At 43.8% G+C, this 23,115-nt stretch overlaps 1 pseudogene; it reads left to right on the top strand.

Annotated features, from left to right (window-relative positions):
* Nucleotides 1-8,621: 8,621 nt before the first annotated feature.
* On the top strand, nt 8,622-19,009 carry LOC105495585 (aldo-keto reductase family 1 member B1-like; annotated as a pseudogene).
* The last annotated feature ends 4,106 nt before the right edge of the window (nt 19,010-23,115 follow it).

Below are 23,115 nucleotides of genomic sequence, written 5' to 3'. Positions count from 1 at the left end.
GTGGCTCAGGCCTGTAATCCCAGCACTTTGCGAGACGGAAGCAGTTGGATCACTTCAGGTCAGGAATTAGAGACCAGCTTGAGCAACATGGAAAAACCCTGTCTCTACCAAAAATACCAAAGATTAGCCGGGTGTGGTGGCGCTGTGCCTGTGGTCCCAGCTACTCTGGAGACTGAGATGGGAGAATGGCTTGTGCCTGAGAGGCAGAGGTTACAGTGAGCTGAGACTGAGCCACTGCATTCCAGCCTGAGCCACAGGATGAGACCCTGTCTCCAAAAAAAAAACAAGGAATAATGCTCACAGATCCACACTTGGGAGAGTAAGCGTCGTCAAAACAAGTGTGTTTCTTCACGTTGGCTCTCGTATTCTGAGCTGAAAAAGAAACTTTTCTTTTTTTTTTTTTTTTTGAGACAGGGTCTTGCTATGTTGCCCCAGCTAGAGTGCAATGGCACCGTCACAGCTTGATCACAGCTCACTGCAGCCTCGACCTCCTGGTCTCAAGCCATGCTCCCACCTCAGCCTCCCAAGTAGATGGGATTATAGGCATGCACCATCACACCCAGCTAATTTTTAAAAAATGTTTTGTAGAGATGAGGTCTCACCATATTGTCCACTCTGGTCTCAAACTCCTGGGCTCAAGTGATCTTTCTGTCTCGGCCTCCCAGATTGCTGGGATTATGGGCATGAGTAACCAAGTCCTGCATGAACTTGCTTTGATCAAGATTTTAGTGGTATTAAAATAGGATTGTGATTTATTGCTCACAAAATCATAATTTTACCCTGAATATTTCCTAATCACTTAAATGTACAAGGGGGCTGGGCGCAGTAGCTCACGCCTGTAATGCCAGCACTTTGGGAGGCCGAGGCGGGCGGATCACCTGAGGTCAGGAGTTTGAGACCACCCTGGACAACATGGTGAAACCCTGTCTCTACTAAAAATACAAAAATTAGCTGGACGTGGTGGCGGGTGCCTGTAATCCCAGCTACTCGGGAGGCTGAAGCAGAAGAATTGCTTGAACTTGGGAGGCAGAGGTTGGCAGTGAGCTGAGATCGTGCCACTGCACTCCAGCCTGGGTGACAGAGCAAGGCTCCATCTCAAAAAAAAAAAAAAAAAAAAAGGAAAAGAAAAAAAATGTGTAAGGGGAAAAAAAGAACTTGTATAGGTATATTCAGTTATCCTCTGGTTTGCAAACCGCTCTGCCAAGCTGTTCCAGCATTCTTTGTATCTGTGTCTGGGCAGGCCTTCTTACACACCCAGCAAGTCTAGTCAGTGCCCAGGACACTCAGGTATTTATTTCCTTTTCAGCTGGTAGCTGGTAGTTTTTTCTTCTACTCAGTTTACAAGTATGCATTTGGTGCCAACTATGCGCTAAGCCGTAGGCTAAGTGCTGGAGATTCAGCAATGAGCAAGACAAACAGTCTCTGCCCACATGGAACTTACACTCAGAGCCAGGCAGACAGGCATTTGGTAATCACACAGTTTTTCTTTCTGTCACCTAGGCTGGAGTGCAGTGGGATGAGTATGGCTCACTGCAGCTTCGACCTCCTGGGCTCAGGTGATCCTCCCACCTCAGCCTCCTAAGCAACTGGGACGACAAGGCATGTGCCACCATGCTTGGCTAATTTTTGTAATTTTTGTAGAGTTGGGGTTTCACCATGTTACCCAGGCTGGTTTCAAACTCCTGGGGCAAGTGATGCACCCACCTCGGCCTTTCAAAGTGCTAGGATTATAGGCATGAGATTATAGATATGAGAAATTTAAGGCTAAAGTGGCTGAAAGTAAAGTGGAGACCAACAAGATAGGCAGGGCCATGTGGACCCAAGAAGCATTCAGATTTTTACCTAAAAGATGGAAGCTTCAGAAAGATTTGCTCTCTCCATAAGGAAATGAGAGCCTGGTAAAGCCTTGGAGGTCTACTATGTAGCTTTTTTACAAGTCACAGGGATCCAAGCCATCACAGTAAAAGAAAAAGTTCCTGCGTATCTCCGCCTTACTGGTAATCAGTATATATTCTACAAATCCAAAGAATGAGTAGCCTTTAGAGCACTGTGGGAAGTCCAGGTGAGAGGATCACTTGAGGCCAGGAGTTCAAGACCAGCTTGGGCAACATAGTGAGACCTCCCTCATCTCTATTTAATTAAAAAAAATTAAAATTTAAAAAAAAAAAAACCCTCCAAAGGACTTGGGAAGTAGAATGTCCTGTTCATTGAATACTATAGCTACCTGACAGCCACTATGATTAACTACATTAGTTACCTAAGAGATATGAACTCTAGTGTCCACAGCTTCACTACTTACTAGATATGCAGCCTTGGCCAAATTGCTTAACCTCCCTGTCATTTGTAAATGGAGAAGACAACAGTGTCGCCCTTAGGATTAAAGAAAATAGTGTGTTAGGCCCCTAAAACAGTGCCTGCTTGGTACATAGTACGACCTCAAAAGTATTAGCTACATGGCCAGGTAGAGTGGCTCACTCCTGTAATCTCAGCACTTTGGGAGGCTGCAGCTGGAGTGCAATGGCATGATCATAGCTCACTGCAGCCTTGAACTCCTGGGCTTATGCAGTCCTCCCACCTCAGCCTCCCAAGTAGTTAGGAATACAGGCATGCATCACCACATCTGGTTTGTTTTGAAAATTTTTTTAGAGGTGGCATCTCACTATGTTTTCCCAGCCAGTCTCGAACTCCTGGGCTTATGATTCTCCCACCTTGGTCTCCCAAAATACCGGGTGTGATGGGTGGCATGTGCCTATGGTCCCAGCTGTTCAGGAGGCTGAGGTGGGAGGATCACATGAGCCCAGGAGGCAGAGATTGCAGTGAGCCTAGATCGGCCTGGGAAACCAAGCGAGACTCTGTCTCAAAAAAAAAAGTGTTAGCTGTTATTACCACAATGCTCATACATGAATTATAAACAAATTGCATCCATAGAATCATAGTAGACTAAAACACACTGCAAAATGAGGCCAAGCTGTACTTATACTGCTTTGTTGATTCAGGGACTAAACACACATAATATTGAAGGTCCTGATGTTGACCCTATGTTGTATCCTAAAAGGTATTTTTTTCAAGAGCAGTTCCTTAGTTACCACACCTTATTTCATTTGTTTCCACAAGGTAGAGTGGAGGAACAATTTAGTAATTTGAATTTTTTTGAAAGCCAGATCAATAGAAGTTTACTATGCACACTGAAATAAATGTATATTTGGAAAGTTTCTGAAAAACTAATGAGCCAAATTAACCACCTTTGACAGGAGATATGGACTGTATCTGTAATATTTGAGAGCCGGGAAAATGTCCGTCAGAGATTTGAGTTTTAGTTAATGTCTTGCAGTATGTTGGTGATAATATGATTATCAATCATTCTGCATTGGTTAAGGCTCTTTGGTTGGAAATAAGTGAAAACCATCCTTGACTAGCCTAAGCATTAAACAAGGCCTTGGTGAAAGATGCTAGGCCGCTCCATGAAATACCCAGGTCATGTTAGAACCAAGAACAGATGTCTATCTGTCTCTCTCTCTCTCTCTCTCTCTCTCTCTCTCTCTCTCTCTCTCTCTCTTTCTGTGTGTGTGTGTGTGTGTATGTGTCTTCCTATTGATTTCATTATGCTTTCTGCTGGCACGTAAACCTTCACATGGCCAATGACAGTCTCAATGTTCACAGCTTCAGTCCCTAAAGAAAGGCCAACTCTCATTTTAAGTTCATGTTCCAACAGTCCTAGGTGAGGACTCTCGGATTGGCACAGCTGGGTCACGTGCTCATCTAGGAATGATCAAGTGTTAAAAGCAGGTCATGATGGATGAACATGGCTGCTCTGGAGAGGGTGGCAGGGGCTGATCTCAGAGGAAAAAGAAGTAGTGGGCAGACAAACCCATCAATATGCACTTCAAGTGGCAGATCGCACTGTGGTTGCTCTGATGGAAGCCTTACTCACCCTGGCTGACTAATCTGTTCTTTCTTGTGTGATATGATCCCCATGCTTGAGGGCAAAATGTAAACCTCCAGTTTTATCTCTGGAAGCACTGTTTGAAATCATAACAGCTGTGATGCTAAATGGCTATCTTAGGACATCCCCACATCTCATAAGCGAGTCCTGTGGATGACAGCAAAAAATCTGACATGGTCTAAGCTTGAGCAGTTGGCAAGTACTGTGAATGTCCATTCTGAAGCACTTTTCAGTTTGTCAGATTTCATTATCCCATGAGTTGAGACACGTCATCTGTTTTAAGGATAAGTACATGTCGTCTCTGTACACAAAGATATGTGAGCACATGCAAATAGTTAAATAACACCTGCATACATGAGGAGGGCCGTATGCATCTATGCACACACAGATAGGTGCCTGTCATCTTTGCACATAAGGAGAGATATGTGCCATCTGGGATCACTTGAGGCCAGGAATTCGAGACCAGCTTGGGCAACATGGCGAAACCCCATCTCTACTAAAAAGACAAAAATTAGCCCAGCATGGTGACGCACGCCTGTAGTCCCAGCTACTCGGGAGGCTGAGGCAGGAGAATGGCGTGAACCCGCAAGGCAGAGGTTGCAGTGAGCCGAGATTGCGCCATTGCACTCCAGCCTGGGTGACAGAGCGAGACTCCTCCCAAAAAAAAAAAAAAAATGGTGTTTGTGAGGTATGTGTGTGACACCAGTCTTTATCAAGTCAGTGCGATGGGCTTTGGAGACAGAACAGAGGGGTGTTGGCTAGCATTCAACCCAGCTCAACCTCCAGTCCTCATCTAGGGAGGATTGACAGTAAATATTTCATAAAGTTGTTATGAGGATTAAGTAAACCAGCATGAAAAGGAGCTAGCATAGTGCCTGGCATATAGGAGGCACAAAATAAGTGTTTTCTAGTGTGTCCATCCAATAATAATTTGCTACGTAGGAGTGTGTTTTTGGTTTCCAATACCATTCTCCAATAACAGGAGCCGGCCCCTTACAGAAGTGGCTGATTCTAGGGCTGGGGCAGGAAATATACAAGGTGAGCCTGGAACATCTTGCAGTGCCAGAAAGTAAGGAAGTCCTCAGAAAGTCAAGCAATTGAGGAGCTTGTGTCTCAGTCAGCTGAGGTTGCCATCACAAAATACCATAGACTTGAGGGTGTAAACAACACAACTTTGTTTCTCATGGTCTGGAGGCTGGGAAGTCCAAGATCAAGGTGCTGGCGAGGTAAATTTTACCCTGAAGCCTCTTCTCTTGGCTTGGAGGTAGCTGCAGTCTCCCCATGTGCTCACATGATCTCTTCTTTGTGCACTTGCTGGGGAGTCGGTGTGGGGAGAGACCGAGATCTCCAGCGTGTCTTCATATAAGGGTATTAATCCCATCCCGAGTGCCTCACCCCATGACCTCATCTAAACCCTGGTTACCTCCCAAAGACGCCATCTCCAAATACCATCACATGTGGGGCTTCAACATATGAATTTGGGGAGACATAAACATTCCATCCATAAGACTATATCAAAGGGCCACAGAAGCCAAATGAAAGTGCCCCCACTGCCCAAAGCTGGAACTATTTGAGTGGCAAAACAAATAACGTAGTATTGGATTATAACCAGTATGAGATGAATATCCATGAGTCCCTACAGATTTTAATAAATGATGGAATAAATGGCAGAGAAGAGGGAAATCTGCCACGCAGAACTCCGAATAAATGACAGTCTGCCCTCAGGCTAGAGAGCTATACTCCCTGATTCTTAATTGTGGGCTACACATAGTGACTTCCTTTCGAAGCGTAGAATATGGAGGAGAAGAAAGAGTAACTTTATGGTAGAGAAACCTGACAAAGACTAGCAGGTGACCGAAGTCCACATCAGCAGTCATAAACCGTGTTGATAGCAAGTATCCTTGATAAGATAAGATGAAAATGGCCCTTTACCCTTTGGTCTTCCTCCTGAGAACTCATAACCCCAGTCTAAGAAAAGCACCAAATTCCAATAGAGCAGCATTTTGTAAAATACCTACCTAAGACTCCTCAAAACTGTCAAGGTCATCAAAACAAGGAAAGTCAAAGTATCACAATCTAGAGCAGCAGTCCCCAACCTTTTTGGCACCAGGGACCAATTTCATGGAAGACAGTTTTTCCATGGATGGGAGGCAGCAGGAGAGGAGAGATGATTTCGGGATGCAGCTGTCCTACCTCAGATCATCAGGCATTAGAGTCTCATCAGGAGCATGCAACCGAGATCCCTCGCATGCACAGTTCACAATAGGGTTCGCGCTCCTGTGAGATTCTAATGCTGCTGCTGATAAGACAGGAGGCAGAGCCCAGGCAGTAATACTTGCTTACCCGCCACTCACCTCCTCCTGGGCAGCCCAGTTCCAAACAGGTCTGTGGCTCAGGAAATAGGGACACCTGGTCTAGAGGATCCTAAGGAGACATGATGACTAAATGTGATGTGGTATCCTAGATGGGATCCTGGAACAGAAAGAGGATATTAGAAACTAAGGAAATCCAGATTTAAAGTGTGGGCAACATTTAATAATGGATTTCAGTTAATGATAACGTATCAATATATCTTCATTAACTATAACAAATATATGAATGTAAGGTGTGAGTAATAGGTGAAACTGAGAAATCTACACTGCCTTCCCAATTTTTTATAAATCTTAAGTTGTTTGAGTCATGCACAGTGCCTGTAATCCCAGCACTTTGGGAGGCTGACGCGGGAGGATTGCTTGAGGTCAAGAGTTTGAGACCAGCCTGGCCAACATAGTGAGGCCCCATCTCTACAAAAAAAAAAAATTAAAAATTAGCCAAGCATGGTGGCATGTGCCTGTGGTCCCAGCTACTTGGAAGGCTGAGGCGGGAGGACGGCTTGAGCCTGGAAGGTCGAGGCTGCAGTGAGCTGCGATTGTGCCATCACACTCCAGCCTGGGCAACAGACCGAGACCTTGTCTCTTACAATAATTAATTAAAAATAAAATAGTTCTGAGAAAATTTTTTTAAGTATTTGGGATGCATTGTAGTCTTAACATTAACCTAAAACAGTACTGTTTTAAAACATTAACAACCCAGACCAGATTTTAGCCAAGTGGGTAAAGAAGAACGCAGCGGAAGAGCCTCCGGCTCCACTCCATCCCTCAGTCCACGAGTGGTGACTGTGCTTCTGCTAGGCAAACCCAAATCATGCAGAGAAATGGAGCAGAGAGGGAGAGTAGATCTACAGGAGCTCCTCCAGGAGGAGAGAGGGGTAGAAAGAAGGAAGGAGAGGTGGAGGGGTCCACTTTGAGACTGTAGGGTGACGGAGAAGCCCAGGACACCATCTTTGGGCCTAGTGGGGGAAGCCCCATCCTCAGCTGAAAATCCAGACACCAGGTCAACCCCTGGAAGTCACAAGACTGAGCTGAGAAGGAAATGAAAAGCTTCCCAGACAGAGGGACATGGTTGTCCCTGGCACTCATTCTCCCATTCTCTTTCATCTGTCTCAGTCAATAGATGTTGATTGAATTCCTGCTCTGAGCCAGGCCCTGTCCCAAGTTCTGGGAGTTCTGTGAGGACCAAGCCAAGGGGCTGGGGAGGGGGGCAGTGGGGAGCTGGTGCCCAACAGATGAGACAGGGCTGAGGAGACACAGCCAGGCTGGGTGGGCTTGTGGTCTAGAATCCCTGTGCTTAGCGTCAGGAATCTGCGTCCACTCCTAGGCTGCCGTGACTGCTCCTTTTTCATCTTATTTTTCGTTTAGATTCCCACGGTAATAATCAGTTCTTGTGTCAGCCTCAACTGGGATTCATATTGACTTGGGTCTGGCAGGTGGAGTCACCAGTCTATTTGCATAAATGTTGGGGTTTTGTCTGGAAGAGGAAGGTGGGGTTGTTGTTTCCCTTTGCAGAGGTTTCTGGGGGAAAACTGAGGTGCAGAAGAAACTGGGATTTGGGGAGAGACAAGTGCTGTTTTGTAGTCCTTACGAAGAGAGTGACTTTCCCCCCACCTCCGTGAATGATCCCCTGTGCCTTTGGCCAAGTGGGAACTGGAGTGAACACAGAAACCACTTTGATGCCTCTAGGAAGTGATTCTTGTAAAAACCAGGAATCAGTGCCCTTGGCATAGGGGTATCAACTTTGTGAAGAAAGAGCTAAAGCGGAGGCTCCACTGAGGCCCTCAGGAGACTTTGGGGGCCTTGGATATGAATGGCCTGGGTACATTACGGGGAGGTGCCCAGGAACTCACTAAGGCCGGGCACCCTTAGAAACACTTTGTGGTGGAGGTCAGAGCATTTGTTCTATTACAGTGAAAAGGATCCAACTGCACCCATAGGTGGGAAGCTCTGGGCCAACGTGAGAGCCGAAAGAGCAAATGAAACATTCCAGCTTAATCTCTGTTAGAACGATGGATGAAACTAAAAGTCACAGCAGCCAGAATGGCTTGTGAGATCAGAGGGTGTCTAGGGCAGAGGGAAGTGGGAGAGGGAAGGAGTAAGATTCTTCCTTCTAGGGCGAGGGAGGTGGAGGATGACCAAGAAAAGCTGGAAATGCCCACCTCATTCTGATGTGCCATCTGGTAGGCCATTTCCTCCCAATGCCATGTACCCAAATCCTTCCCATTCCCCAAACTGCAGTCTCAGTCCTGGCCTGTGCATATAATTTGTTCTTATGGAGAAGATTCTCTCTCTCTCTCTCTCTGTGTGTGTGTGTGTGTGTGTGTGTGTGTGTGTGTGTGTGTGCATGCTTTAGAGACAGGGTCTTGCTCTGTCACTCAGGCTGGAGTGCAGTGACACCATCATGGCCTGCTACTACAGCCTTGACCTCCTGGGCTTACGAGTTAAGAAAGCCCCCTGTTTCAGTCTCCCTAGTAGCTGGGGCTACAGTTGTGGACCACCATGCCTGGCTAATTTTTCAATTTTTTGTAAAGACAGGGTCTCACTATGTTGCCAGGCTGGTCCTGAATTCCTAGGCTCAAGTGATCCTCCCACGTAAGCCCCGTAAAGTGCTGGGATTACAGGCGTGAGCCACTGCACTTGGCAAGACTCTGTTGTATATACATATTACTGTGCTATGTACCTATGAGACTTTAGAAAACACAGCCGGGGAAATGGGTCCCTCCAACCTGAATGTGGGATCTAGGAGGCACACAATGACCTCTGCTACAATCCACCTCTTGCGTCACTCAGATCCACTTCTTACTTATACTTAGTAAGTTAATCCCATCAGTGAACAGCTTCTCTGGGATTCTGGGTGGCCTCCTTTCCTGGAGAAGCCTGCAAGAGGACAGCTAGTGGGATGAAGGATGAACGGCAGCCCCTACTGCTACAGCTGACCTCAAAGCTATAGCTGGTTTTCATCATCTGCCTCCCCTACTACCCATTCTAGATTCCCTCACCCTTGGCTAGCACACCTCTCCTGGTCTAAGTAGTTCACCTGTGGGGTGACCCACACCTTTATCTCTGAGAAATGTGCATGCTTTGTTACCATGTCCTTCTCAAGCCTTGGCTGCTGCACCTGTTCATTTACCATCAAAATTGGGCAGGAGATCATATCTGTAAAAGAAGTAGAGGAAGAATAAACCAGAGGCTAATGAGATGGTTACCTACAAGAGGTATATGAGAACTGGTAGAAACAGTGGGAGAGTTGCCAGATGTGGTGGCTCACATCTGTAATCCCAGCACTTTGGGAGGCCAAGGCAAGAGGATCACTTGAGGCCAGGAGTTTGAGACCAGCCTGGCCAACATAGCAAGACCTTGTCTCTACGAAACATATTTAAAAATTAGCTGGATGCGGTGGTGCACCTGGAAGACACCATCTAAATCAAGTGATCACAGTTCACATCCCCAGCAATAAAACACGGAGACGTCCCAGACCCCCTGCTGCAGTGTACCAAGAAGTGCACAGTCTCACCCCCATGGCATTCTTACCAAATACACAGTCTCAATCTGATCATGAGGAAATATCGTAGAAACTCAAGCTGAGGAACATTCTATGAAATAACTGCCAGGACTGTTCAAAAATATCGTCATGAAAAATGAAGAAAGGCTGAGAAACTGCTCCATAGTGGAGGAGATGAAGGGGACATGACAAGAATGCTCCATAGGCTGCTAGAATGGATTCTGGAACAGAAAGGACATCAGTGGGAAAATGAGAAAATCAGACTGGATCTGTAAGTCTGTTAATAGTATTATGTCAATGTTATTTTCCTTAATTTTTTGTTTGTCTTTTTTTTTCTTTGGTGGGTTTGGGTTTTTTGGTTCTGTTTGTTTGTTTGTTTGAGTCAGGGTCCTGCTCTGTTGCCCAGGCTGGAGTGCAGTGGGGCAATCGTGGCTCTCCTGGGCTCAAGTGATCCTCCCACCTCAACCACCCAAGTAGCTGGGGCTACAGGCATGTGCCACCACACCTGGCTAATTTAAAAAATTTTTATAGATACGGGGTTTTGCTATGTTGCCCAGGCTGGTCTCAAATTCCCAGGCTCAAACAGTCCTCCTGCCTCAGCCTTCCAAAGTGCCGGGATTATGGGTATGAGCCACTGCACCTGGCCAATGTTATTTTCCTGCTTTTGATCATTGTTCCGTGGTCAGATCAGCTTTTGCTGGGAGTGGGAAATGGAAGTATCCTTGTGCTGAAGAGACAGGCACGCCCCCCACCTCACCACACTGTACTAGGCAGGGTTATACATAGCACTGGTTACCATGGCAGAGAACAGGAGATAAGTCTTCCAAGACACACAAGACAATATGAAACAATTCTCTAATGAGCACCCAACCCCTGCCCCAAGGTTCTCACAGAGATTAGCAAGCAAGTTGCTCCCCCATGAGACAGGAATCTGCCACAAGGAGGTTACTTAATCTTGACTTCAGAGTCAAAAAAGATACATGAAACAATTGATAGAGTTGATTGCATAAGTACTCAAATCTTCTGGGTAGAAAAATACACCATAAATAAAATTAGCCACAAATGGGAAAGGAGAAATATTTGCAACCTATACCAAAGTATAAATAGCCTTATTATACAAGAAACTCTTAAAAACCAAAAATCAAAAGATGAACACAATTTTTAAAAGGGCAAAAGACATGAGCAAACATTTCACAAAGAAATACCAATGGTCTGAGACGAAAAAATACGATCTCATCACACAAATGCAAATTAAATCAATGAGATAGCGTATTTTATCTATCTGATTATAAATCATCAAAAAAAGTGTTAACACCTGGTGTGAGAGAGAAGGTAAGGAAACTGGCACTTCCATATATGGTCATAAGTAATTTGATAAAATCTTCCTGGAAGGCCACTTGACAATTTGCAATAAAAACCCTCAAAATGTGCATACCTTTTGACCTAGCCATTCCAATTCAGTCATTTATTCTAAGAAAATTATTATACATGCAAAGATATAAGGAAGTGAATTATATTGTTGCTTACAACAGCAGAATGAGAGGTTCTATCTAAATGTCCAAGTGAAGGAACCCCAGACAACGCTGACCAAATCCTCAAAATCAACAAGAAGAAATGAAGAGATGTTTGAAAGAAAAGATTTGCCTACGGTGGGTAATTGCCTTAAAGTGAAAGGATTATGGCGGAGTCTATTACTGAATTTTTTTTTGTTTTTTTAATCCCTTGAGGAAATCATGACTAAATGTCTTGTTGGATGGATTACACTGTAATTTGACCATTAGTGCATAAAACTCTATCCACCCCCACCTGATCTCAGGTATGGATGAAAAATGTTCTCTGGCTGTCTGTTACTTGAACAAAAGCAAGATTAATTACTTGTGTTCCTTCTTTCAGAAAGAGATACACACTTAGCTTTGAATGAAATATACATATGTTTCTAGTTGCCAGCTCTTAAGTAATTCTGAAGTAATTCTTAAGTTAAAAGCATAAAAGGTTTTAAGTTAAAACCATCTTAAGTTAAAAGTTTTAAGTTAAATACATTGATCTTCAGATCAATTTTATTAGGTGCACTCTTCTATACAAATTAAATTGATACCAAATCTTACATAGAATTTTCTTGTTTTTAATAAGGACTGATGACAGTTCCAGGCAGGGGTCTGGGGAGCGCAGCAGCCATGGCCAGCCACCTTGTGCTCAACAATGGCGCCAAGATGCGCATCCTGGGGCTGGGCACCTGGAAGTCCCCTCCAGGCCAGGTGACTGAGGCCGTGAAGGTGGCCATCAGCGTCGGGTACCACCACATTGACTGTGCCCACGTGTACCAGAATGAGAATGAGGTGGGGGTGGCCATTCAGGAGAAGCTCAGGGAGCAGGTGAAGCGCGAGGAGCGCTTCATCATTAGTAAGCTGTGGTGCACGTACCATGGGAAGGGTCTGGCGAAAGGAGCCTGCTAGAAGACCCTCAGCGGCCTGAAGCTGGACTACCTGTACCTCTACCTTATTCACTGGCTGACTGACTTTAAGCCTGGGAAGGAATTTTTCCCATTGGATGAGTCGGGCAATGTGGTTCCCGGTGACACCAACATTCTGGACACATGGGTGGCCATGGAAGAGCTGGTAGATGAAGGGCTGGTGAAAGCTATTGGCATCTCCAACTTCAACCATCTCCAGGTGGAGAGGCTCTTAAACAAACCTGGCTTAAAGTATAAGCCTGTAGTTAACCAGATTGAGTGCCACCTTTACCTCACTCAGAAGAAGTTAATCCAGTACTGCCAGTCCAAAGGCATCGTGGTGACCGCCTACAGCCCCCTCGGCACTCCCGACAGGCCCTGGGCCAACCCTGAGGAAGCTTCCCTCCTGGGGGATCCCAGGATCAAGGCGATTGCAGCCAACCACAATAAAAAAAAAAAAGGCCGGGCGCGGTGGCTCAAGCCTGTAATCCCAGTACTTTGGGAGGCCGAGGCGGGTGGATCACGAAGTCAGGAGATCGAGACCATCCTGGCTAACATGGTGAAACCCCGTCTCTACTAAAAATACAAAAAACTAGCCGGGCGTGGTGGCGGGCACCTGTAGTCCCAGCTACTCGGAGGCTGAGGCAGGAGAATGGCGTAAACCCGGGAGGCGGAGCTTGCAGTGAGCCGAGATCGTGCCACTGCACTCCAGCCTGGGTGACACAGCGAGACTCCGTCTCAAAAAAAAAAAAAAAAAAAAAAAAAAAACAAAACAGCCCAGGTCCTGATCCGGTTCCCCATGCAGAGGAATTTGGTGGTGATCCCCAAGTCTGTGACACCAGAACTCATTGCTGACAACTTTAAGGTCTTTGACTTTGAACCGAGCAGCCAGGATATGACCGCCTTACTCAGCTACAACAGGAACTGGAGGGTCTGTGCCTTGGTGAGGTGTGCCTCCTACAAGGATTACCCCTTCCATGGAGAGTTTTGAAGCTGTGGATGCCTGCTCGTCCCTAAGTGACCTATACCTGTGTTTCCTGCCTCATTTTTTTTCCTTGCAAATGTAGTATGGCCTGTGTCACTCAGCAGTGGGATAGCAACCTGTAGAGTGGCCAGCGAGGGCGTGTCTAGCTTGATGTTGGATCTGAAGAGCCCTGTCAGAGTAGGAGTCTCTTCCAGTTTGTTTTGTCCTCCTTTTTGCCCCTCTGGGGAAAGTACAACCTGAATACCCTTTTCTGACCAAAGAGAAGCAAAATCTACCAGGTCAAAATAGTGCCACTAACAGTTGAGTTTTGGCTGCTTGGAACTGTAATCCTTTCAGCAAGACTTCTCTTTGCCTCAGATAAAAAGTATTTTTGTGGAAAAAAAATAAGGACCGACACAGTGAAGTATATGTTAAAATATAAAACATGTTTTAAAAAAGAGCTTCTTATTACAAAAAGTGTGAACAACTTTATGATAGTAACAAAAGCTTCTATTTTAAAAAGCCCTTTGTATTTATAGAAAGCATATATTTACATGTATTCTTTGTAATACTATATTTGAATGTTGTGGACTCAGAAACTTGCAAAAAATCCAAAATTACAAATATCATAGAAAATCATCATAAAAAGTCGCAGACAGGTTAAAAAGTCGCAGACAGGTAAAAATATGATGTTCATGGATGTTCACAGGTCAACAGATAAAATATAGTATATACACACAATAGAATACTATGCAACCTTAAAAAGGAAGGAGATCCCATCACATGCCACAACCTGGATAAACCTTGAGTAAAATAAGCCAGACATAAAAGGACAAATACCAAACAATTTCAGTATAGGAGGTATTAACATAGTCAAATTCATAGAGGCAGTAGAATGGTGGTTACCAGGGTCTGGGACAGGAGAGAAATGGGGAATCGTTTAGTGGGTACAGAGTTTCAGTTCTGCAAGATGAAAAGGTTCTGGAGTTCTGCTTCACAACAATATAAATACACTTATTAACACTACTGAACTGTATACTTAAAAATAGCTAAGATGGTACATCTTATGGTATGTGTTTTTACCGCTATCAGATGAATGAATGAGTGAATAGCTTTAGTTAAAAAAAAAAAAAAAAAAAGGTTACAGGTGACGCTGAGTTCTGTGGCTAATAGAGGAGCTATTCGTTCATTCATTTCTGATAGCCATAATCCATCTTCTGTGTGATAGGCACTTTGCTAAATGTTGGAGTTAAATTATAATTAAGAAATGATCCCATTTGTCTAAGTGTTTTCCATCTAGTTGGAGAGAGAGAGAAGTAACAGTGTAAGAAATGTTCCACGTAGTGGGAATAAGTACTGGGTGCTGGGAAAATACAAAGTGGGGCTGTTTCATGTGGTCTTGGAGTGGGGGAAGGAGTGGTAGGGTGGTCACTCGCGTCTTCTTGCTGGAGTACTGAAGGTGAGTAGCAGCTAACCAGGCAAACATGCGGAATGAAAGACCAGGTGAAGGCATAGTGAGGACGCCAGAGGCAGGGAAAGGCTTGGTGTGACCAGGGTTTGGGATTGGAAAGGTCTCACGAGATTGAGGAGAGTGGAGGCAGAGGCCTTGTCAAGGAGTTTGGATCTTGAGATCAATAAGAAGTCATGAAAGCTTTAAGGAGGGGAATCATATATCCAAATTTGCATCTTAAAAGGATTATTCTGGCTTCTATGGTGAGAAACAGTTTGGAGGAGAGCAAGACTGGAGACAGGAATATTAGTAAAGAATTAACAGTAAGGAATTGACCGGCGGCCCTTTAAGTAGGCTGAGAAATGAATGAGAGAAGAAACAATGAGTTAGACAACTTTTTGTAGAAGTGTAGCTTTGAACAAGAGGAGATAGCAAGATGGCTGCAGGAGAATCTGGAGCCTGAAGTTGTGTGTGTGAACGTGTGTGTTCGAGTGGGAGGGACAGGCATGTTTAAACACAGACAGGGAGGACAGAGTCAAGCTGTATCCTAAGGGCATGGGAGGAAACCAGATCTCACTCAATAGAGCTTACTTTAGGTTGGGAGGAAGAGAGAGGGCAGGACTCCACTCTTATTTTAATAATAGGGAAAGAAACAGATGGATTTAAGTGTAAGTTTGTAGGTTTGCCATTAGAAAGTTAAGGGGTTTCTATATCATGGGATTTGCTCTGTAAAACAGAAGGAAAGCTCATCCTGGAGGAGGAAATGGAGAGATGGTGGTTTACAGAGAGAGTTAAGTGTGAAATGAGAGCTAAAAAGAATAGTAGAAAGAATGAGCTGACCCTGGGCCAGTCATGGTGACTCACACCTATAATGCCAGCACTTTGGGAGGCTGAGGCGGGCAGATCACTTGAGGTCAGGAGTTTGAGACCAGCCTGGCCAACTTGGTGAAACCCTGTCTCTACTAAAATTACAAAATTTATCCCGGTGTGGTGGCAGGCACCTGTAATCCCAGCTACTTGGGAGGCTGAGGCAGGAGAATCACTTGAACCCAGGAGGCAGAGTTTGCAGTGAGCAGAGATCATGCCACTGCACTCCAACCTGGGCAACAAAGTGAGACTCCCTCAAAAAAAAAAAAAAAAAAAAGAGCCGACCCCAAAAAAGTGAGACTTCAGGGCAGCATGGGGCTGGAGATAGAATTCTGTCCAGCATATTTGTGTGGTTGTTTCTAGGAACTCTACCATCAAAGATATTTCCGGAATCTGACTTATGAGCTTTGCCTGGTCTAGGCCAGTGCATCTAGATTTGAAAGGCTTGGGGAAAAAAACTATGAAGAGACACTGTTCTAGCACAACTCTAAATATAGTAGTAAGTGATAATTATTAAAAGAATGTGATATTGGCCCAAGAGTTGACAAATAAACCAGTGGAACAGAACAGACAGCCCCAAAGCACAGACAGTTACATGTGGTAATGTACAGGATAAAAATCTGGCCCTTTAAATTACTGGGGGAAGAAAGGCTTAGTGAATAAATGGTAAAGCGACAATTTGCTGTTGTTAGACACCTACTATGCACTGTGCATGAAAATAAGGTCTGAATGAAAATTAAGATCTAAGTATTTAAAAAGCCCTTTTTATATCATTACAGGGAAATATTTTTATAAACTTGGGTTAGAGAAAGTTGTAGTAATTATTTCATGAGACGTAGGAAACAAAAAAGAACAATCAACATATTTGACCACCTAAAATTAAAAAGTAGGCCAGGTGCGGTGGCTCCTGCCTGTAATCCCAGCACTCTGGGAGGCCAAGGCAGGCAGATCACTCAAGCCCAGGAGTTCAAGACCAGCCTGGCCAAAATAGTAAAACCCTGTCTATACAAAAAATACAAAACTTAGCCAGGGATAGTGGCGTGTGCCTATAGTCCCAGCTACTCGGAAGTCTGGGGTGGGAGGATCACCTGACCCTGGGGAGGTCGAGGCTGTAGTGAGTGGTAATCACACCAATGCATTCCAGCCAGAGACAGAGTGAGACCCAGTCTCAAAATAAAATAAAATAAAATAAAATAAAAATAATAAATAAACTCTGTGTGACCAAAAAAAAGAGTTTTTGTTGTTTTTTTTAATTACACTCTACAGCTATTTTTTTTAAAAAAGTAGAGGTCTAAGTTAAAGGGTTAAAGAATACACTACCAAGTGCGAGAAAACATTTGTAACATCTGTAACAGGTACAGGGTTACTATTAATATATGAGCTTCTACACATCAAGTTGACCACTCTGCGTCTGTCTCCTTAATTATAAATTAAGTGGCCATATATGTGTGGATTTATTTCTAGACTCTCTGTTCTGTTACAATGGTCCGTCTACACTAGTGCTAATATCACACTCTTTTATGATAACATAATCATATGCTATGGTAAACATAATAATAAGGCTTGACATCTGGTAGTATAAATCCTCCAAATTCATTCTTCAAAATAAAAAGGGAAAAAAATTGTGATAATGTGTTGTCTCAAACGCGATGGGTATAAACTCAGATATTTGTTATGCCATTAGTATTTAACTCCTATTTTATGAATGTTGATTTATACCTGCTCAATATTTAATAATACCACAATAGAAAACTATACACCTACTAACATCAACAAAATTTTTAAAATGAAAGTTAGAAACCTGAAGAAAAAAAGGTACAAAACACATTTTTAGTGGGATACCTCAATATACCTCTCATTCTTTGACAGACCAGAGAGAAAAATACTTAAAAATACATGAAATTGAGGGAACCCAAATGGTGAAATAGCAGAAAAACCTTCAAAGCAGCTATTATAAACATCCTTAAAGAACTAAAGGAAACCATGCTTAAAGAATTAGAAGAAAGGATGATAACGACATATCATCAAACAGAGAACATCAAGAAAAAGATAAAATCATTTAAACAGAAACCCATAGAAATTCTAGAATTGAAAAGCAAAATTTAAAAAAATTAAAACTTCACTAGAGAGATTCAATGGCAGGTTTGAGCTGGCAGGAGCAAATCAGTGAATTTGAGGCTAGATTAATGTAGGTTATCCAATCGTAACTACAGAGAGCTAAAGAAAATGAAGAGGAGAAAGAAAAATTATCAGAGTCTCAGGAAGATATGAGATGCCATTATATGCACCAAAATACACACAAAAGAATCAGCAGGTAAAGAGGAAAGGCAGAAGCATTAATGTACTCAAAGAAACAAAGGTTGAAACTTCCCATATTTGATGAAAAACGTTAATCTACACAGCCAAGAAGCTCAACAAATTCCAAGTATGCCAAACAAAGAGATCCACATCCAGATATATTACGGTAAAGATGCTGCAAGACAAGCACAAAGACAAATCTTAGAAGTAACAGGAGCAAAAACGTGTCACATGTAAAGAGTCCCCAGTAAGATTAACAGCAGTCTTTTCATCAGAAACCGTGGAAGCCAGAGGCAGTGGGTTGATACAGTCAAAGTGCTGAAAATAAAATTTCATCTAGCAAGAATCTTATATCCAGCAAAATTCTCTCTTAAAAATGAAGGCGGTATGGTGGCGGGTGCCTGTAGTCCCAGCTAGTCGGGAGGCTCCCAGTGAGCCAAGAGCTTGCAGTGAGCCAAGATCGCACCACTGCACTCCAGACTGGGTGACAGAGCGAGACTCTGTCTCAAAAAAAAAAAAAAAAAAAAAAAAAAAAAAAAAATTAAGGCAAGATATATTCCCAGATAAACAAAACCTGAGAGAGAGAATCTGTTGATAGCACACCTACTTGACAAGAAGTGTTCAGGCAGAAAGCAAATGACTCCAGACAGTAATGTAAACATGCACACACACACACACACACAACATACACAAACACACAACACATACATACAAAGAAGATGGGTAAAGGAAATTATGTAGAAATTACAAAAGACAGTATATAATTGTATATTTCTTCTCTCTTTCTTTTGAGACAAGGTCTAACCCTGTCACCTAAGCTGAAATGTGGTGGTGCAAACATGGCTCACTGCAGCCTCAACTTCCCGGGCTCAAGTGATCCTCCCACCTCACCCTTCCGAATAGCTGGGACCACAGGTGCACACCACCACACCTGGCTAATTTTTAAAAAATCATTTTTGTAGAGGCCAGGCATAGTGGTTCACGCCTGTAATCCCAGCACTTTGGGAGGCCAAAGCAGGTAGATCGCGAGGTCAGGAGATGGAGACCATCCTGGCTAACACGGTGAAACCCCGTCTCTACTAAAAAATACAAAAAAATAGCTGGGTGTGGTGGCGGGCGCCTGTAGTCCCAGCTACTCAGGAGGCTGAGGCAGGAGAATGGCATGAACCCGTGAGGTGGAGCTTGCAGTGAGCCAAGATCACGCCACTGTACTCCAGCCTGGGCAACAAATCGAGACTCTATCTCAAAAAAAAAATTTTTTTGTAGAGATGGGGTCTCACCATGTTGGCTAGGCTGGTCTCAAATTCTTGACCTCAGGTGATCCTCTTGCCTTAGCCTCCCAAAGTGCAGGGATTACCAGCTTGAGCCACCATGTCTCACCTTCTTCTCCTTTATTATTTTAACTGATTTATAAAGTAATTTCATAGAACAATGTGTATATAATTGTGTTGTTGGGGCTATAATCTATAGAAATACAGATTATGTATTTGTATAATCTATAGATTATGTATATATTATTATGTACGTATAATCTGTAGAAATACAGATTATGTATTGACACTGATGCTACATGGAAGGTGGGAGCAAAGCTATACTGGGAAAAGGAAAGGACACAAGATGGTAGGTCAAACTATAGTAATAAAGAAAGACAACCAGATGGGTAAATTAAAAGGTAATGGCTGGGCGCGGTGGTTCACACTGCAATCCCAGCACTTTGAGAGGCCGAGACAGTGGATCACCTGAGGTCAGATGTTTGAGATCAGCCTGGCCAACATGGTGAAACCCCATCTTTACTAAAAATACAAAAATTAGCCAGGCGAGGTGGCGGGTGCCTGTAATCCCAGCTACTTGGGAGGCTGAGGCAGGATAATCACTTGAATCTGGGAGGCAGAGGTTGCGGTGAGCCGAGATCCCACCACTGCACTCCAGCCTGGGCGTCAAGAGCAAAACTCCATCTCAACAAATAAATAGTAATATAAAAAGCTCTATAGATATAGTTGTTGTTGTTGTTGTTGTTTTGAGACAGGGTCTTGCTCTGTCACCAGACTGGAGTGCAGTGGTACAATTACAGCTCAGTGCAACCTTGACTTCCTGGGCTCAAGCAATCCTCCATCTCAGTCTCCCAGGTAGCTGGGACTATAGACATGTGTGCCACCACACCTGGTTAATTTTCATATTTTTTGTAGAGACAGGGTTTCACTATGTTACCCAGGCTGATCTCCACCTCCTGGACTCAAGCCATCCACTCTCCTTGGCCTCCCAAAGTGCTGGGATTACAGGCATGTGCCACCGTGCCCAGCTGTGTAGATATACTTTTTCTCCTTTCTTCTCTCAGTTTCTTTAAAAGTCTTCAGACTACATAATGCATTAATGATACCAAAGAATTGTTGGGTTTTTAACATATAGAAACATAATATGTATAATAATATGTATAACATATTAGCATAAACACAATAATAATGCATGAATACTATTAAAAATGCATAAATACTATTATACTATAAATGCAAAATAATAGCATTAGAAGGGAGTATAATGGAGCCATTCAGGATTCTATATTTCACTGGAACTAAATGGTTATAAATCTACATAGATTTTGATAAATTAGGCTAAATTAGAATATAGTGATTGCTACATAACTCTGTGAATGTACCAAAAAACATTGATCCACCCACCTCGGCCTCCCAAAGTGCTGGGATTACAGGCATGAGCCACCGCGCCCGGACTCCAATTCCTTTTTTGTTATCGTCGTTCTATCTATCCTAGGATAATGAGGACCTCCCGCAAATGAGCTTTTCATCAGCAATTAGTTTCGTCACATGAATTTCTGTTTCTGATTGCTGAAAAGGTGAAGGCGAAAAGCCGAGGGCCTTTTGGAACGAGTCGGGCAACTGAGATATGGAGTTAGCAACAGCCCTGCTCCCTGCCCACCCTTAGAAAGGCAAGGTGCTGTCAGAGGTTTCAGAGTAGGGGCACACACAGAGAGTAGGGGGCACACACTGGCAACTTCAGTTTTGTCTGGCCCACCATGGACTGGAAAATTGAAAGCCATTTGTAGCCAAGTCACAGGCCCTGTTGCCAGTATTATACTTGCTCTCAGACATTCGGGTCCAAATACCACTTTTCCCAGATTCATCAACAATGATCGAGTGGAATTCAGCCTTTTGGCCTGCTGGGTCCAGCTTTTTCTTTTTCTTTCTTTCTTTTTTCTTTTTCTTTTTTTTTTTTTAAGTCCAGGTCTCGCTTTGTTGCCCAGGCTGGAATGCAGTGGCGTGATCTCAGCTCATTGCAGCCTTGACATCCTGGGCTCAAGTGATCCTCCCACCTCTCAACTTCCTGAGTAGCTGTGACTACAGGTGTGCGCCACCACACAAAGCTAAGTTTTGTATTTTTTGTAGAGACAGGATCTCACTATGTTGCCCAGGCTGGCCTTGGACTCCTGGGCTCAAGAGATCTGTCCCCTGGGCCTCCCAAAGCGCTGGGATTACAGGTGTGAGCACCCCTACTCCCCAGTGTGTCCAGCTTTTCTGTCCATTCACCTTCCTTCAGCTGCTCGCCCCTCTCTTCCCTCATACAGCGTGTCCTCGTCTGAAAAAAACAGATTTTTTTGACTACAGCTGATCCCTGTGGGATATGGGGCTAGAAGATGCAGCACTGGTCCCCGTATGCCTCACAGGGATGGCTTCTTGCCTTTGAGAAACCACTTGAGTCACACAGGAACGTCATCACTGAGCCGCCCACCAGTGTCGGCATCCAAGGTTTGGATTGACAAACAGTTGTTTCCTTGGAGCCGTAAATTCCAAACTCCTCTGCCAAAGAAAAGATGCACTTAGCGGTGTGCAGGCATGTCGTGACCTGCTCAAACACTTATTTTTCTATTTGTACCGCAGACCTACATACCACTACTCAACTGTGACTCTGATAAGACGTATGGCAGCTTTAAAAAACTGGCGTAATATGTCTTCTGGAGTCAATAGAAAGAATTTGGCTTTCAGCAATGATGGAGGTGTGGCTGCTCCGTTCTCTCCTTTGCCTTACTACAGATGACCTCTGCAGTTTTCCAATACGGGTTTCACGATCAAGCAGTTTTTCTCTTATCCTATTTTTATTTATGTATTTAGAGTCTAGATCTTGCTCCGTTGCCCAGGCTGGAATGCAGTGCCACGATCATGGCTCACTGCAGCCTCAAACTCCTGGGCTCAAGTGATCTTCTCCCACCTCAGCCTCCCAAGTAGCTGAGACTACAGGTGCACATGACCATGTCTGGCTAAGTTTTTAAAACATTTTTTTGTAGACACAGGGTCTTACTGTGTTGCCCAGTCTGGTCTTGAACTCCAAGTCTCAAGGGATCTCCCCACCTCAACCTTCCAAAATGTTGGGACTACAAGCATGCACCATTACACCCAACTAAGTTATTTTAATTTTTTAAAGACAGGGTCTTGCTATGTTGCCCAGGCTGGTCTCAAACTCCTACCCACAAGTGATCCTCCTGCCCAGCTCTTATCCTTTTTGCGAAATTTACCAATGCATGGTAAACTAAAAAAAAAAAAAAAGTTTCTTTTTTTTTAACTCAAATGCAAGTTTGAGCCAAACTATGTGTTCATTTTTAGTGCGTACTGTAGTGCAGTAAATCAACTCCAGCGAACTCTGGTTGGCATGGGTATGTATTTCCAGTGGTCGAAGTTTACCTGCCTTCTAGTTTCCTGTTGATCATAAACCGAAACAGACCCCCATCCAGCCTCATGGAGTTTGCTCACCACTGATTTTTCTGAGCCACACCATTCCCTGGGATCTTTCCACCCTGGCTTTTCCCAGCTGCGGGATTTCTAATCTAATTTGTGGTATAAAAATGTTAATGTGATTGGTTAACCCAGCCTGTGTGGTTTTTGTTCCAAGGTACCACCTCAAGATTTTAAATCCTTTGCCTCAGATATTGAATATTTAATGCACGACTAAATTGTTGAGTCACAAACAAACAAAACGTGATTTCCCTGCAGAGGTGCGCCTTGAATTCCTATAATGCATCCTGTACATGTATCTTTCATGGCCCCAGAGGGTGGGTACACTTATTCCAGTGTGGGAGAATCTCAGATGATTAGCTATAACCTCAGTGTTTTGAAGGTGTGACTTTTGTGGGCACAGTCAGATAATTAATTAGATTTGAACAGACCGTGGGCCCAACTTCTGTCCTTGAAAATAATTGAAGCCCTTCCAAAAACCAAAAAAGGATTATTTACATCCTTTAGAACTTTAATCAAAAAACTTTAAAA

Source organism: Macaca nemestrina, chromosome 20 (assembly GCF_043159975.1).
Source record: "Macaca nemestrina isolate mMacNem1 chromosome 20, mMacNem.hap1, whole genome shotgun sequence".
In the NCBI taxonomy this organism is placed as follows: Eukaryota; Metazoa; Chordata; class Mammalia; order Primates; family Cercopithecidae; genus Macaca; species Macaca nemestrina.
This window is presented reverse-complemented; position numbering and strand designations above follow the sequence as displayed.